The sequence below is a fragment of the Hylobates moloch genome, unplaced genomic scaffold, assembly GCF_009828535.3.
Source record: "Hylobates moloch isolate HMO894 unplaced genomic scaffold, HMol_V3 SCAFFOLD_19, whole genome shotgun sequence".
Classification (NCBI taxonomy): Eukaryota; Metazoa; Chordata; class Mammalia; order Primates; family Hylobatidae; genus Hylobates; species Hylobates moloch.
In genome coordinates, this window is record NW_026652294.1 from 20,365,086 (window position 1) to 20,383,321 (window position 18,236).

An 18,236-nucleotide genomic window follows, 5' to 3' on the forward strand; every position below is an offset into this window, starting at 1 on the left:
GGGTCAGCTCCGCCCCCTATCCCCGCCCCCGTGGGAGCCCCGCCCCTGGGATCCGCCCCCCCGGGTTGCGATTGGGCCGCGGGCCGCGAGCCGCGAGCCGCGAGCGCGGCCGTGGGACTTATTTGGCTCAGGCCCCGGCTGGGGCGGGGCGGAGGGTCGCGCGCCCCGTCTCACTGTGACGCCGGGGCGGGACGTGATCCTTAATACCCAGGCGGGCGCCTCACAGCTTCCCGGTGACTGTCAGGGGCCGAAGTGGCAGGGCCCAGTGGAGCCGACGACAAAGTCGAGGCTCAGAGCGGAGAGACCATTTGCCCACCTCCCGCAGCGGAGGAGACTGGGCCTGAGGCGCAGCCCCTCGAGTTGCAGGAGAGCCGAGACCCAAAAGGCTTCACACCGTGTCCGGACGTCGCAGGGCCGAGGTCTCCCTAATCCGGCCTTCGCCGCGGCGCAGTTTGGCCAGTGTCTCCACGTCCGTCCACCCACCCCTCCATCCGCCCTTCCATTTGTCCATCCACCCGACCCTCGGTGGTCGGTGCCCAGACGCGCGGGTCAGACGCGGGCGCTGCCTCGAGGGCTCCCGGGCCGGGCCCTCGTTCGCGGCAGGAGCGGCCGCAGTGGAGCTGAGGTGCCACGGGGACGGATTTCGCCGCCGCGCTGCCCCAGCCTTCCCCAGCCCTGCGTGCAGTGGGCGCTCGGCGCGGAGTGGGGGCTCAGCCATTTGTGGCACGAGACGAACTCTTGATTCCCCACCCCCCCTTCCTTTTTCGCTAACGCGCCTCCATTCCTCGCTGGGAGCCCGGAGTCGTCCCTGCTCCTTCCTGCACTGACCCCAACTCCTGTCGCTCCGGCCTCCCCTCGGGGACTCGGGTCTGCCTGCCCTCACCGCACCCACCGCCCAGGTTCGGGCCCCGTCTTTTCTTTGGACCACAGCAGAGACCTCGCGGAGCTGCCCTCTCTCCGATCTCAGCCACACAGTGCCAGAGTGTGCTTCTAAAATGCAGATCTGACAGGGTCATCCTGTGCTTAAAATTTTTCCTTCTTATTCCTCTCAGAATAAAATCCAACACCTCTTTCTGGCACATAGAAAAAGAGAATAATAGATTAACACCTGACTGTTCATCAAGAGCAACGGAAGCCAGAGAGAAAATAACCAGCATCTTAGAATTACATATTCAGTGAAAATATCTTTCAAGAATTATGTACCCAGTATGAGGCAGATGTATCCAGAACGCAGGTGAAATCATAGCACTTACAAATACAAAAACTTAAGAGTTTGCCACTGGCAGACCCTCCGGAGGGAGATTCCAAAGCGGGAACTTCAGGCAAGAGAAAGATGATCTCAGACGGAGGTCTGATGCAACTGGTAATAAAGAAAAATGAAGAACATTGATAGTGTGAAACAATAACAATGTCTTCTGGATAAAAACAGATTTAAAATACACAACAGTGATGGCATATACTTGGGTGAGTGGCGTTAAAGTGTTCTAAGATCCTTATATTCTTCAGGAGAAAGGTAAAGATAGATATCAAATACACTTTGACAAATTTAAGAATACAGATTGTCATTACTGGGATAAACACTGTAGGACTGGAAATGCAGTGTATAGTTATCCAAATTATTGAAGGAGGAAAAAGAATGATCGAACCAACCCAAACAACAACCATAAAGCAGGCAAGAATGGAGAGAAAAATAAATACAAGACGGGGCGGGGAGGGGACAAATAGACGATAGCTATACATTAGAATATTCTGTGATTCAATAAATGCAACTAAATATTGCAGTTAAAATACAAAGATTGTCAGAATGCATAAATTGCTAGATGCAGTTTACAAGAGAAACCCACAAGAGACACTTCTAAAACATAAAGCTAGTGAAGGTCAAAAGTAAACACATGGAGGAAAAATACCATGCAAATGCTAACAAAAAGAAGGCTGGTGCAGTTATTTTAATATCGAGGTAAAAACATCACTAGAGGTAAGTTCATTTCATAATGAAAAGTGTCCAATTCACCAGAAAAATAGAAAAATTTCACATTTGTATGCAAATACCATCGTCTTAAAATATAAGAAACATGAAGAAGACAGCTAGATGGAGAGATAGACAAATCCACAATTATAGTGGGAGATCTTAACACTCATCCCTCCATAATTGGTAGGAGAAGAAGAAAAATATTCAATAGTATATAGGAGATTTGAACGTGATTAATAAACTTAACTAATGGACTTTTATAGCACACTGTTACCTACAATGGTAAAATACTCCCCTTTACAAGCATATGGAATACTTACAAAAACAGTTAATTTCAATACATTTCAAAAGTCAGAAATAACAGAATACATTCTCTGACCACAACACATATAAGCTAGAGATGAATAACAAAAAGTTCACTTCAAAAGCCCCATATGTTTGGAAAGTAAGAAGTATAGGGTTTTTTTGTTTTTGTTTTTCATTATATTTGTTTATTTATTTATTTTGAAACGGAGTTTTGCTCCTTCATCCAGGCTGAAGTGAAGTGGCACGATCTCGGCTCACTACAATCTCTGCCTCCCGGGTTCAAGCGATTCTCCTGCCTCAGCCTCCCAAAAAGCTGGGATTATAGGCACCCACCACCATCCCCGGCTAATTTTTGTCTTTTTAGTAGAGATGAGGGTTTCACCACGTTGGCCAGGTTGGTCTCGGACTCCTGACCTCACGTGATTCAACCGCCTTGGCCTCCCAAAATGCTAGGATTACAGGCATGAGCCACCGAAGAAGTACGTTTTTATGTTAACTAATGGTTCAAAAAAAGAAATTGTAATGGAAATTATAAAATATTTTTAACTGCTCTTCCGCTGTCGCCGTGGGAATGGAAATCTGTCCCACGTGCCAGAAGCCAACCGGTGGTGATGACTCTGTGCGCCACTCCGCGTCCTACAGCGCGGATCCTCTGCGTGTGTCCTCGCGAGACAAGCTCAATGGAATGGCCGAGTCCAGTCAAGCACTTGAACCCGGGAGGCGGATGTTGGAGTGAGCTGAGGTCGTGTCGTCGTACTCCAGCCTGGGCAACAAAGCAAACTTCACTCAAAAAAAAAAATTAAAGGAGGAAGACATGTGGTCATCTCAGTATATGCAGAAACAGTTCAACATCTGATTGTTTTAAAACTTGTAGCAAACTATCAACACAAGAGAATGTCTTTATCCTGTAAAGGTCTCTACAAAAAACCTACAGCAGATATCTTAATTAATGTTGAAATGTGGAAAACATTCCCTTGAGATCGGTTACAAGGCAAGATTGGATGAATCCCCATTTCCATTAAACGTCACACTGGATATCCTGAATCTTTGTTGCCCACTGTGGTGGCCATTGGCCACATGTGACTGTCAAGCATTTGAAATGTGACTAATTCGAACTCGGACATAAGAATAAAATTAGATACAGGCCAGATTTCAAAGATTTAGTACCCAAGACCTGTAGAATTCCTCATTAATAAGTTGATATTTATTTCATATGGAAATGATAATATTTTGATACATTGGGTTAAATAAAATGTTATAAATTCATCTTTCTTTTTTTTTTTTTTTTTTTTAGACGGAGTTTCACTCTTGCTGCCCAGGCTGGAGTGCAACGGCGCGATCTCGGGTCACTGCAACCTCCGCTTCCCAGGTTCAAGCGATTCTCCTGCCCCAAGCTTCCCGAGTAGCTGGGATTACAGGCATGCGCCACCATGCCTGGCTAATTTTGTATTTTTAGAAGAGATGGGGTTTCTCCATGTTGGTCAGGCTGGTACGGAACTGCTGGCCTCAGGTGATCTGCTCGCCTCGGCCTCCCCAAGTGTTGGGATCATAGGCGTGAGCCACCGTGCCCGGCCTATAAATTAATTTTTAATGAAGATTTTAGAAAATCTTAAATTACAGTTGATCCTTGAACAACACAGGTATGAACTACGTGGGTCTACTTATTCATGAGCCTTTTTCCACCTCTGGGAGGTGGCAAGACAGCAAGACCCACCCCTCCTCTTCCTTCTTCTCCTCAGCCTACAAAGCATGAAGAGATGAAGACCTTTCTGATGATCCACTTCCACTTAATGAAGAGTAAATGTATCTTCTCTTCCTTATGATTTTCTTAATAACATTTTCTTTTCTCTGGCTTACTTTATTGTAAGAATACAGTATTTAATGCATATACCATACAAAATATGCGTTCATTGACTGTTTATGTTATAGGTAAGGCTTCCAATCAACAGTAGATTATTAGTAGTTAAGTTTTGGGAGAGTCGAAAGTTATATGAGGCCAGGTGCAGTGGCTCACTCCTGTAATGCCAGCACTTTGAGAGGCCAAGGTGGGTGGATCACCTTAGGTCAGGAGCTCAAGACCACCCTGGTCAACATGGTGAAAGCCCATCTCTACTGAAAATACAAAAATTAGCCAGGTGTGGTGGTGGGCACTTGTAATCCCAGCTGCTGGAGAGGCTGAGGCAGGAGAATTGCTTGAACCTGGGAGGCAGAGGTTGTAGTGAGCTGAGATGGCACCACTGCACTCCAGCCTGAGTGACAGAGCAAGACTCTGTCTCAAAAAAAAAAAAAAAAAAAAAGACAACAAATGAAAGAAAGGTGAAGTGATTTGAAATAAGACCATCAGCCAGTCGTGGTGGCTCATGCCTGTAATCCCAGCACTTTGGGAGGCCTTCAGTAGCTTATAGGTGAAGTCTTCTGGGAGGCTGAGGTGGGCAGATCACAAGGTCAGAAGTTTGAGACCAGCCTGGTCAACATCTCTCTACTAAATCCCATCTCTACTAAAAATACAAAAATTAGTCAGGCGTGGTTGCTTGCACCTGTAGTCCCAGCTATTCGGGAGGCTGAGGCAGGAGAATTGCTTGAACCTGGGAGGTGGAGGTTGCAGTGAGCAAAGATCGCACCACTACACTCCAGCCTGAGCTACAGAGTGAGACTCCGTCTCAAAAAAGAAAGAAAGAAGACCATCATTATTTTCAGATTTTATGTAGAAAATTTTAAAAATCTTCAGAATATTTATTATAATTAATAAGAAAATTTAGCAAATTGTTGGATAAAATATCAACAGACAAAAACCTATTGTGTTTTATGTTTCCATATGCCAGTAATAATTAGAAAATGAAGTAAAATATTATTTCTATTATAATAAAAATATGTAAGATATCTAGGAATAAATCTAATGAAAATGTGCAAGGCCCTTATGGAATAAAATCATAAAATTATATTGCAAGACATTAAAGAAGATCTAAATTTACTTTTTTGGCTGGGCACGGTGGCTCACGCCTGTGATCCCAGCACTTTGGGAGGCCAAGGCGGGAGGATGACTTGAGGTCAGGATTTCGAGACCAGCCTGGCAAACATGGCAAAACCCCATCTCTGCTAAAAATACAAAATTTAGTCAGGCATGGTGGCATGTACCCATCTATGATCCCAGCTATTCTAGAGGCTAAGGTAGGAGGATCGCTTGAGCCTGGGAGGTTCAGGCTGCAGTGAGCCATGATTGCACCACTGCACTCCAGCCTGGGTGACAGAGCGAGACTCTGTCTCAAAAAAAAAAAAAAAAAAAAAAAGACATAAAGCTATAGCAAATAAGACAATGTCCTGTTGTTCAAGACTAGACAAATAGAAAAAAAGGAATGACAATGAGAGCTTAGTCAGAGAGAGGAGAGAGAGAGAATAAAATTGCAGTCACTGGGTAAAGGATACATTAAATAAATGGTGATAGTTATTCATACAGGAAATTAGACCTACCCCCCACCCCCCCCCCCAGTATGTCTATACCCACGTCTGGCTTGCCTTACCTGCTCAGGCATCAAAATTATCTGTAGAGCTTGTAAAACCCCAAACTCTCAGACCCACCTCCACCTCTATCTGGGTTCCTGATCTCAAGGACAACTGCCACCATCCTCTAAGTATCTTAGACCTTCTGTCCTCAGAGTGTGGTCTGAGACCTGCAGCATCAACCTCACTCGGGAGCTTGTCAGAAATGCAGATTCCCAGACTCCACCCCTCACCCACTGAGTCAGAACCTGCAGTGTAGCAGGACCCCCAGGGGACTCACCTGCACGTTTATTTGTGAGAAGCACCGTCTTAGGCTATCTCAAGGGAACATTCTAGACTTTTTCCCCCTAATTCACAGGTCACCAGGTACTGCGAGTTCTTCCCTAGTTACATCGCACATCCCGCTGCAACTGCCCCCAGGATGACTCCTCTTGGAGGTCCCACAACCTCTCAGACGGAACATACCCAGACTTGAGCACCCCGCCCTCTTCTTCTCCCAGGTCACTTCTTCCTCCCCCTCCCCCTTCTCCTCCCCTTTTTCCAGTACCTGTCCAGGTGAACTGAGCCAGCCAAGCCAGGTACCCAAGGAGTGTTCCAGGTCTTCCTCTGGCTCACCTCCCTCCACCTCTCATCATCCCCTTCTCCCAGTCTCTATAGCCACCACCGCCCACCCTCCAAGACATAGCCACCAGCACCTCTCACTTCAGCCACCTCCACCATCTCACACTGGCAGTGGACTGACCATGTCACTCCCTAGAACAACCCCTCGGTGGCTCTCAGCTCAGGGCCATTCTGCAGTGGCACACCTCCCCACCTGCTCTCTGCTTACTAAACGTTTCCACTATCACTATTGCTTTCAGCTTTCAAAACGAAGCCCGATCAGCTTCTCCTCCACAGCCTCCCCTGGCTACCCCTCTGCCTGCCCCCACCAAAACTTCTGGGATCCCCTCAGCCACAGCCCTGGTCCTGCTGTGGTCTGGGTGTCTCCCCCAGCAGCCTGGGAGCTCCTCTGGGAGGGACAGGGAACTGCCCGATTCAATCACCAGACTGGTGCTCTGCCTGGGGCCACCCACACAATAGGGGTCCTGTGTTTGAGTAGATAAAGGCCCAGTGAGGGGCTAGCGTTCAGCAAGCCACAGGGAGAGGGCAGAAGATGGGGTTACGCAGCGGGAGTGGGGAAAGCTGTTACAGAGGTGCCCTTATAGACCCAGCTACAGGCGGGAGGATTGCTTGAGCCTAGTTCAAGACCAGCCAGAGCAACATAGCAAGACTCCTTCCCTAAAAAAAATAAATTTAACATTTTATTTTATTTATTTTTAGACGGAGTTTCACCCGTCGCCCAGGCTGGAGTGTAGTGGTGTGATCTCGGCTCACTGCAACCTCTGCCTCCCAGATTCAAGCGATTCTCCTGCCTCAGCCTCCCTAGTAGCTGGGATTACAGGTGCGCACCACCATGCCTAGCTAATTTTTGTATTTTTCGTAGAGACAGGGTTTCACCATGTTGGTCAGGCTGGTCTCGAACTCCTGACATCAGGTGATCCACCCGCCTTGGCCTCCCAAAGTGCTGGGATTACAGGCGTGAGCCACCACGCCTGACCAAAAAGTTAAATTTAAAATCTTAAAAAGGTCAGCCCTGGTTGAATAAAAAATAGAGAGGGATGGCTACAGGACCCCTGGTGCCCAGTTCCCATCCAGAGCCCTGGAGGACAGCAGGATTCTCTCTGCCCACCAGGTGGCGCCAGATCCCAGGCGTCCGGCTGCCCAGCGCTCGGTCCCCGCTTCCCCGAGTGTTGGGTGGATGGGGCCCCAGGGAAGCCAGAGGTAGAGCCTGCAGGACTCACAGCAGGTCCTCGAGGGTACATGCCCTATCTGCTTTCCTCGCCTGAGCCTCCACCATCAGCACCCTCCACAGTACAGGGAGGAGGGCTGTGGATGATGGGTGTGTCACGGGAAAATGGAAGAGAAGGCTGAGCGTCTTGCAAAGCAGCTATCAGGTGGCGGAGCCAGACATTTGCACACCTGCAGGCTGGGTCACATCCTGTTTTCTGAAGACGCTCACCACGGGGCCTGTCTGCGCCGCCACCGGAGCCAGGATCGAGCCCAGATAGTCCAGTCCCAAACAGACCCACACTCTTCAGCACTGGGCTTGCCTGCTGCCCCTCCCTGGGGTCCGATCCCCTCCTGTTACAGATGAGGAAACTGAGGCCCAGAGAGGGGAATCGCTTGCTGAGGATCCACCCCTTGTGTGGAGCAGAACCAAAATGAGGGCTTCTGCCTGGTGGCTCCGAGGCCAGCACCCCTTCCTCCGCCATCGGGGAAACCCCTTGTCCCTTCCTGTCCAAGGAGCCCCGGCCACCCTCCCGTGGGCTTTTCCCAGGAGCCTCCCTGTTCTGCCCAGCTCCCCTCTCCTCCGTTGCTCCAGACCGAAGCCACCCACAGACTACAACCCTTCCTACAGCCCCTTTCAACAGCCCCCGAGAGGATTTCCACCAGGGATTGGAAGAGGTCGTCATCCCTCCCACCCCCGGGCCGGATGGGGGCCGGAGGGGCAGGTGCGCCAGCGGCGCCGGATGGAGGATAGAGGGGCAGGAGGTGTGGGCAGTCATGTCTTTTCCTGGTCCCACCTGAGACCCCAGGTGCAGCCCCCTCACACCATCCCCCGTCTGCCTGTGTTTGGGACCCGGGGCTGCGGCGGAGATCCATTTCCTCCCAGCCTCTGACCACCTGCTCCTGCCTCTCAGCACGTCTGCTTCTCCCCCTCATCCCCTTACCAAGCCCTGGCCTCTGCTCCTTTCCTGCAAGCGCCCCACAGTTATCCTGCCTCTTCTCAGGGCACCCTTCCCTTCCTCCCACGTCTCAGTCTTGTCTTCCCCGAGCTGGGCCCAGGGCAGCCCCTCCCTGAGCACTCCTCCACCAGCCCTCAGTCCACAGCTGGGAAAACTGAGGCCTCTAATCTGGGGGCTACTCAGGCACATGGTTGGAGCTCGGTTATCTGTGTCCCCAAGGCCTGGTGCTGGGGTAGACTCTGCAGTGGGAGATGGTGGGTGGGTTCAGCTGGGCTGGAATCTGGCTCCACCACAGCATGCTGTGCAGCCTGGAGCAGGTCTCTCAACCTCTCTGAACCTCCATTTTCTCATTTGTAAAACCAGGAAGAATGAGGCCTATTTCGTAGGGTTGCAGTGAGAATTGACAAGACAATGTATGCAAAATAAATATCACAGTATAAGGTGGTTGCCATTCATTCATTCTATAAATATTGATTGAACACCTTTTTTTTTTTTCAGATGGAGTTTCACTCTCGTTGCCCAGGCTGGAGTGCAGTGGTGTGACCTCGGCTCACTGCAACCTCCGCCTCCTGAGTCCAAGCAATTCTCTTGCCTCAGCCTCCCAAGTAGCTGGGATTACAGGCGTGTGCTACCACGCGTGGCTAATTTTGTACTTTTTTTTTTTTTTTTTTTTTTAACTAGAGATGGGGTTTTACCATCTTGGTCAGGCTGGTCTCGAACTCCTGACCTCAGGTGATCTGCCTGCTTCGGCCTCCCAAAGTGCTGCAATTACAAGTGTGAGCCACTATGCCTGGCCTGATTGAACACCTATTATGTCTCATTATTATTAAGTTCAAAAGAAAAGAAGCCAATTCAGCAGACCCCAGATTCCCTGACCTCCCATCTTATGCTGTTTCCTGGTGTGTCCTCCACTCCTAATCTACACAGAGGCATCACCCTAAATTACCCAGCTGCACATATCGCTACCCTGGTCAAAAGCCCCCAGCAGTTCCCCGGTGCCTAGGGTGTCAGCTCCCGACTCCTGGCAGTGACACTCAAGACCCTCTGTGATCTGGCCCCAGCCTCTTTTCCATGGGATCTATCTTGTGACACCAACTTCGACTACAGGTGCACAGATCTGGGTCCCGTGGCCAGAACACCCTGGGCTTTCACACCGCCACGCCTGTGCTCCTGCTATGCCCTTGAGTGGAACAGCTACCATTTTTGTCCTTACCCAACAAAGTCCCGTCCGCATTTCCTGGCCCATTTCCCCCAGGTGGCCTCTCTGACCACCTGGAGCCAGGCTCTGAACCTCAGTCAGCCTCCTCGCCTAAGCATCCCGTCCCCCACTCCCCGACCGGGCCCTGCAAGGCCAGCTCTATCACCAATCATTGGCAGGAACCACTGGGCCAACAGCAGATGCTGGACCGATGCACATGGCCGGGGATGGCCTGACCTGCCCCTGTGGTCAGAGTCCAGCTCTGCCACTGTCCCACGGGGATCATTCTTATCCGTCACATTCCTAAATGGACTAGAATGGTGGCCTCCTCTGCCCCGGGACCCTACTTTCTCCAGGCAATGGAGAAAGAGCCAGGGGTCCCCCCACCACTAACTGCCCCAGTGACACTGTAGGGTCTCTTCCCACAGTCACGGTGCAGGCATCAACCAGATACCAGACTAAATGGGATTATCCAGACAGGACCACTGGGCCAGAGCCTTCTGTTGGAGGGAGGGAGCTTTGCTCCTCCCCTACACCCTCCCTGTCCCAGGGCTCAGTCCCTTCTACAAGGTCCCACCAAGCCTTCACAAGCCTGCCCCGTCTAGCGATGGAGAACCCCATACCCCCTGGGGCATCTTGTCCATCTCTGATAGTTCAGAGCTGAGCTAGCTGCCTCCATGGACTTTCGGCCCCATTCATTCATCCTCTATGAGTTCCTTCTGCACGCATTGAGCACCTACTGGGTACTAGTTGATGTGCCAGCTCACCTGAGCTTTGCAACACCTCTGTGAGGTGTGAAGGCAGATGCTGATGACAGTGATGGTTGCAAAACCGATGAGGACAGTGAGGTGCAAGAGAGAGCACCACTCACACAGAATCTCACAATCAGGCAGCGGCTGGGCCAGGAGTAGATTTTCCATCTGGGTGACCCAGGAGCCTGTGCTCTTTCTTCCACTGAACTGAATACGTCCCCTAGCAGGACTTGGGAGGGGTAATACTTGGGGAGGTGGGGGCAGGACTAGCCTATCCAGTCCCCCAAAGCCTTCAGTAGAGGGCACAGAGCTGGACCTGGGTTGGGGTTACCAAGGATAGCCAAGGGTAGCTTTGGAGCTGCTGCAGCCACTGCTTACCCCCAGGAGTCTCCTTCTGAGAAGGAAGTATTTTTGAGCCTACATTGTGTTGGGAGGGAAAACGTGGGGTCCTTGGAGCCCTGCCAGCCCCCTGCCTTCAGGCTGTTTGGCTTTGTTTGTTTTTTTGGTCTTTTTTTTTTTTCCTTTTTCTTTGGGCTGATTGTTCTCATTAAATCTTTTTGTCCTGTTTTGTTTTTTACGGGGCTGACAATGCTGCTCAGTGCTTAGCGCGGCTTCCTGTGTTTCTGCCCCAGCGCAGGCCTCGATGGGGCCGTGCTTCCTGTTGTGAGCCGTCGCCATGGCAACTGGAGGCCTGGTGGGCTCCATGGGGGTATGGGGAGGGGTGACATCAGTGACGTCACCGGGTGAGAAGGCAAGGGGCAGGGGTCTGGAGGGGGTTGCATGGGGGAAGAGCAGCCAACAGCCAGCCGGCGCATTGCTGAGCGCTGACTCACAGCCCGGGAAGGGGAAGAATGCCCTCACATTCTTTTGGGAGGTAAACAAGGTCAGGGAATGCGGCTGGGATCCTGTTTACCTGACCCTGGCCCCCCGGGGGACCCGAAGCCCTTACAGGACAACACACTGGAATAGAACCAGCCAGACTTGGGGGGCTAGGGAAGCAGGGGAGAAGGGAGGGACCGTGAGGGGCCCCCAGGTGGGGGCCAGAGACAGAAAGACCAGGATTCCAATCACATGTCTACTAGGTGACAGCGTGACAGCTCTATGACTTTGAGCAAGCCACATGGCCTCCCTGTGCCTCACTTTCCCCTATTTCTAAATGGGGAGAATTTCTCGTGTAGATGGTCCCTTGGTCTCCAATCACTTTGGGCTGGTTTCGGGGGTTGCGAGGGTGGCAGCACAGCCCGTGCCTCTGCATTTTCTCCGTTCTCCACCCGCCAAAGGCCTGATCCAAGGCTGGGTCTCCACGTCTCTGCCTGCACCTGAGCCTGCTAGGGTAATGCCCCAGACCTGTAGCCAAACCAAAGGGCCGAGGTGGGCTGGCCTCGAAGGGAGGTGATGGGCGTACAGCCCAGGGCGGGGCACGGCACCTCTAGGATCCCAGGGCTGGAGTCGGTGCAGCTAGCCCCGCTCTCTCCCTCCACGTGTGTCCCCGCTTCAGCTCTCTCAGAGCCCCACCTCTTATCCCTGGACCCTCAGAGTGACGGCCTCCTCTGCTCATTAGGGAGGGTCCAAAGGAGCCCCACCTGGTGCCAATGGTCTGTATCCTGATCAGACTCCGGGATTCCATGGTGCTGATATCTGCAAGAACAGCCCCGGGGGCAGGGCCAGACCCTGCATCTCTAAGACAAATCTTTGCCACCTTTGAAACGGACCAGCTAGGAACAACATGCCCTTCCCTCACAGGTGCCATGTGAGGGCACAGGCCATGCCCCCACGGCCACAGTTGAGTTGGGGCCACCTGGCCTATGGCTGAGAGTCTGGGTATCGGAGTCTGACTGGCTTTGCCGCTTGCTAGCTAGGGCCTTCGGGCAAGCTCCTTAGCCTCGGTGAGCCTCAGTTTCCTGATCTGCAAAGCAGAAGCTCCCAGGGTTGATGTGAGACTGAGTGAGTTAATTCACATGAAGCCCTTAGCACATAGTAGGCCCTCACGTGTGCTGAACCCACACACAGCCAGCCCCACAGACCCCTGCATCCTCCGCAGCAGCACCCAATGCCCCCGTCTCTGAGGGCTCCCCTATGCTGAACACCCGTCTCAGTGCAGGAACAGTGCCCACCAGATGCCCCATGGTTTTCCCATAAAGGGACCGGACTTGGGCTTCCCTGGACAGGGAATATCCTGTTCTGGGCTGGCGGGGGGAGGAAGAGGAGCGGGAAGGACACGGCCGCTCCGCATTCCTGGCATTCTTGGCGGCTGCCCTGTCCAGCTGCCTCGGCGCTGCCGGGGGCCCTGGCCTACTGCCACGCTGGCCCGACACGGCACAGCAGCACCCCACTTGGGGCGCCCCTTGGACTTGGGGTGATAGGGGACCCATCTTGTGCCAGTCCCACCCATCCCAGACTATCGCAGAAGCAAATGAACCCCAACCCTGGAAGCAGAGATTCCGGGGCTCTGGGAGGAGTCAGTTAACAGGGGCGGAGTTTCTGCTTTCAGTTCTACATTATGGGGCTCCCTAGCCTACCTACCGTCCCCAGGGAAGCTCTGAGGGGCAGGGCCGGAAGAGGGGAGAGGTAGAAGACTCCTGGGTTCTAGTCTCCAGTACCTGGACAGCCACTTCCCTTCTCTGGGACTCAGTATCTCTATCTGCAAGATGGGAGGCTTTGATCCCTTCCTTGGGCAACCCCAGCATTGCTGCCCTTGTCACGCTCTATGGCATCATCACTGCCTCTCTGCAGAGCCTGTGCCTCTGGCCAAGGGGAGGAGCCCATCCCTTCTCCGCACTGGGCCGGGCCTGGTGGGTTATAGCGGTTCCCACCGCCACGCAGCCATGGTCTGCAGGATTCGAACATTCAGAGGGGAGGGCCTGGGGGCAGTCAGGCTCTGGAGCCCTCGCCCTGGGAGTGCCTTTGGGGTCCTAGGAGGAAAGGGGTCCTTGTCCAAGATCCCACAGCTAGCTCGGTCAAGCTGACCTGGGAATCTAGGGACTTGCTGTTCCACAAAACCACTAGAAACTAGGGTAATTCTTTTCCATGTTTTTCTGCAAACACCCCCTAGTTTCAGGCCCAGGGCAGTCTGGGGAGAAGCCGGGAGCTGGAGGCTTCAGAGACCTCCACTCCGCAGGAGACCAAGCCCACTCCCCATGCTGCCCTCTGACCTTGGGGAGCCTGGAGGAGTCTTCCAGGGCCCGGAGGGGACAGGCAGGAGGGGCTGCAGTGGGGTGGATGCATCTAGGCTGCCAGTCTCTGGCCTCCCAACCTCTCCCTCCCCTCTCTTGCTGCCTCGAGGACCACCCCAAGCCCCTGCCCAGTCCTGGGAATTCCAGCTCCATCTGCACTGCAGGCCCCGTTTCCCACTTCAACAGCTCACGGTGGCTCTGGGGACAGAGACCAGAGCACCCTGGTCCAGGCCACAGCGAGAGGCAGGAGCAGCTCTTCGCTGGAGTCAGGAGTCCTGAGAAGTCCCTGGGCCTCTGCATCTCCACTTGACCATCACAGGGTTAGAGGATGTGGTCTCCGGGGCCAGCCCCATCAGTCCTCTGTGGTCCCAGGATTCTGAAATTCAACTTTTTGGTTCTGAGACCATTAGTCACTTCTTTCTGCATGCTCTTGAGAGGATTAAGCAGAGGAAGTCCCTCCCTGTTACCTGCTCTTCTCTAGGGCTCACCCCGCAGAGCTCAGCTCCCATCCAGGCCAGGGCCCTGCTCCCAAGGACCCCATCTCCCCTACCACTTGACCCCCCGAAAGGCCAGACACCCCCAACGCTATTGCCTCCGCCTTCCCCTGGTGCCTCCCGCCTGCCTGTCCCGCCCGCCTGTCTGTCTGGCTGGCCATCTGTCTGTCTCTCTGTCTGTCTGAGGGACAGTAGGAGGAAAAGGCTGGAACCCCACCCTGCTGGGTCCACATGTCCAGGGCATTGTTCAGCCTTCTCTGGGAAATCACCACAATTGTGAAGCTTATGGGCCACTGCGGCATGGCTGGGTGTGTTTACAGATGCAGGGGTGGGCAGGGGTTGTGTCTGTGGAGGAGGATGGGCACAGGGGGTGTCACGATCATCTGTGTGTGGCACGCTTGATTAAATAATGATAAAATGATGAAATGGAATATTATGCAGCCATCAAATACGATGCCTTTGAAGAAGAGTGAGGACATAAGAAATGGTCCCGATGTAAGATTTACTAAAAGGGAAAGTGCACAATGAGAAGAAGTCAAAGTGACGCACCAAATGCTAATCACAGTGATCTCTGGGCAGCCAAATCATGAGTAATTTCCTATTTCCTGTGTATTTACGGTGTATTTTCAATGTTTTTGGCAATGAGCGCGTTCGTTTTATAATCAGAAAAAGGAGAATAAATGTAAAAATAAAATTAAAGATGAACTAGAAAACAAATGAACATGACTAAAATAAAATAAACTCACTGGGCATGGTGGCTCACACCTGTAATCCCAGTTCCTCAGGAGGCCGAGGCAAGAGGATCACTTGAGCCTGAGAGTTTGAGACCAGCCTGGGCAACATAGTGAGACCCTGTCTCAAAAAAATAAATGAATAAATAAAAGAAATAAAATAAGGTCAACGGAAAAGACTAAACATAAAACTAAGGCAAATGTTCAACTCCAGTTAGCAAACACTGAGTGGGCGCCTGCTGTGTGCGGAGGCTCTGCTGAGTGCTGGGGTTACAGAAATGAAGGAGACAGAGCCCTTGGCGAGTTAACTGTCCATCAGGAGGGTGGGAGAGTCACCAGTCACGAGGCCCACAGACACAGGTAGGACATGGTCCCCCTCAGGAGGGCACCTGAGAGAGGGAGACATGGACTAATCAGGAGGCCTTCAGGGAGGAGGTGACTGCTCACACAGAGGCTGGGGAGAGGGGATGTTGTCCTGGTGGGAAATATGGCAGGTGGTGGTTAGAGGGTCCGTTCGTTGCAGTTTAAGGTTGCAGTTAAGAGGATCCGTTGGTTGCAGCTCAGTTTAAGTATAGCGCGGGGAAGATAGGCTGGCTTCAACTCACTACAAGTCTGGAGTGCCGGGTGGAGAGAGATTTTTAGCCAAGTGGGCATTCCTCAGGAAAGAACAGGGATTGGTCAGCCATTCGTTCACTCATTCATTTATTCAACTCAACAATTACTTCTTGAATACCAGCCACATCCTAGGCACCTTGCAGCTTCCATTCAAATGCAGGGAAACGGGCAGGAAAGCAACCAATGAGTAAAGGGAATAGAAGTCGGTGCTGTGCAGAAGGATGATGCAGGGTCCAGAGGTGGAGGTAGCTTGATGTGGGGTGGCCAGGGAGGGCCTCACAGACTAAAGGAAGTGAGGGAGTGAGCCCACCGAGGTCGGGCTCTGCAGGAGGAGGGCTGTTAGCAGAGGGGGCCCAAGCAGACAGAGTCAGGGTAAAATCCCATAGGTCCTTGCGGGCCTTTGTAAGGACCTGAGCTGCGGCTCTGAGTGAGGACCGGAGCAGGAGCTGGCGAGGGTCTGAGCAGAGAAACGCATGATCTGACTTAGGCTTAAGCAGCCTGTAGGAGGGGAGCTGGTGGGGCTAGGCTGGGCCAGCAGCCATGGAGAGGGCGAGGAACAGAAGGCGGAGCCAACAGCAGTACGGCCTATTTGATGAAGGGTGGTGGTAAAGGAAAGAGAAGGTCAAGGCCTATTCCAATGTTTGGGCCCTAGCACTTGAAGGACAGAGCTACTGAAACTGATGGGGCCAGCTGGGGAGGGCAGGTTTGGGGTGGGATGGAGCAGGGAGAACAGGCGCTGAGGCTGGACAGGTCGAGGTTGTGATGCCTGGTGATAAATCCAAGACTTCCACAGGGCAGAGCTGAGCAGGCAGGGGCCCGCTGGGGACACTTGTCGGGCGTCACTGGCTTGTGGGTGGGGATCAGCCCCTAGAGCAGGATGAGACCACCCCGGGGAAGGGTGTAGACAAAGAGGAGCTCCAAGGATTGAGCCCTGCCCACCCCCGCTCCTCCGCCAACATTTAGAGATGAGGGGGGCCGGCAGGGGAGCCTGAGATACAGCATCGGGGAGAAGGGAGGCCCAGGAGAGCGGGGCCTCAGCCGAGGTGCCTGCAGGCAGCAGATGGAACAGCCACAAATGAGGCTCCCGCAGAGCCATAGGTGACAGCCTGATGGGGAGGGAGACTTGCAAAAAGGACAGGAGAGAGGACATTAAAAGGCAAGGAGGGCCGGGCATGGTGGCTCACGCCTCTAATTCCAGCACTTTGGGAGGCCGAGGCAGGTGGATTGCCTGAAGTCTGGAGTTCGAGACCAGCCTGGCCAACATGGTAAAACCCCGTCTCTACTAAAAATACAAAAAAGTTATCCGAGCATGGTGGTGCATGCCTATAATCCCAGCTACTGGGGAGGCTGAGGCAGGAGAATCACTTGAACCCAGGAGACGGAGGTTGCTGTGAGCCGAGATCGCGCCATTGCACTCCAGCCTGGGAGACAAGAGTGAAAATCCATCTCAAAAAAAAAAGAGAGAAAAAGGCAAGGAGAAAGAACTCTCCCTGCAGAGACTCAAGGGCCCCACACTCGTCCCCGATGGCTCTCCCTCTCAAGGGTGACCAAGAGGTGGCTGTTTGCTGCGGGGGTAAGGGTGATGGGCAGAGCTTGGTCTGAGTGCTCACGCACCAGTGCTCCAGGCCATTCAAGGTGTGGATGAGAGCTGGGGGGCAGAAAAGAAGGGGGGTGCTGTGGAGCAAGGCCAAGGCCAAGGCTGGCTCTCCCCACAAAGCCAGGTCCCAGGAGCCGGAGAATTCTAAATCCAGCCCTCATTGAGAAAATCTACTTAGCTAGTAGGAAGAAAGAATACTTGATTTAACAGTTTGTTCACGTATTTATAACATTTTGATATTTAGCCTCAGAGCACGCAGGCCTCCATCTGCGCTCTGGGCCCGAGCCCTGCACATGTTAGGGCTGAGCTGGGAGCAGACAGCTTGAGGGGAGAGGTGAAGGGAGAGGGTTTTCTTTTTGCTTCGGTTCAGTTTTTAGTGGTTGCTGGTTTTTGTTGTTTGTTTGTTTGTTTGTTTTGAAATGGAGTCTCGCTCTGTCGCCCAAGCTGGACTGCAGTGGCGTAATCTCGGCTCACTGCAACCTCCACTTCCCAGGTTCAAGCGATTCTCCTGCCTCAGCCTCCTGAGTAACTGGGATTACAAGGGCCAGCCATGATGAATGGCTAATTTTTTGTATTTTTGGTAGAGACGAGGTTTTGCTGTGTTGGCTAGGCTGGTCTCTAACTCCCGAAACTTCAGGAGTTCCACCCACCTCCCAAAGTGCTGGGATTACAGGAGTGAGCCACCGTGCCCAGCCAGTGGTTGCTATTCTTTTTAAGAAGAAAGGAGAATGTGCATTCTCCCCTGGGGAATGATCCTGAAGAGCAGACACTGCGGGAGGAGGAGGGGGCTGTGCATGGTGGGAGGGATAGGTCCACCCGCCTTGACACATAGACCTTCCATCATAGTGGCAGCGGGAGGCAGCGTCAGTGGGTGCAGGGGGGCACAGTGAGCACAGGGAGGTTCCCCAGGACCGCTTCTGCTTTCTCAGTGAAAAGGCAGCAAGGCCCTAGAGGTCTGAGGGGTAAGGAGAAGGTGTGGAAGAGCCCTCTCGGAGGGGAGCGTGTAGACCCAGGAAATGCAGCGGCATTGCCCAGCAACACTCTGGCAGATTGCATTTTCCAAGATGGCTGCAACAACATCTCCCACCCCACAAGTTATTCCAGAACCTTTCGCTCC

At 52.7% G+C, this 18,236-nt stretch overlaps 1 long non-coding RNA gene across 1 annotated transcript; it reads left to right on the forward strand.

The window, feature by feature from the left end:
• Nucleotides 1-86: 86 nt before the first annotated feature.
• On the forward strand, nt 87-9,309 carry LOC131381989 (uncharacterized). Its single transcript, XR_009211118.1, has 4 exons — nt 87-899; nt 1,053-1,464; nt 7,094-7,214; nt 9,058-9,309. It is a non-coding gene; the product is annotated as an uncharacterized LOC131381989 (long non-coding RNA).
• Nucleotides 9,310-18,236: the final 8,927 nt, after the last annotated feature.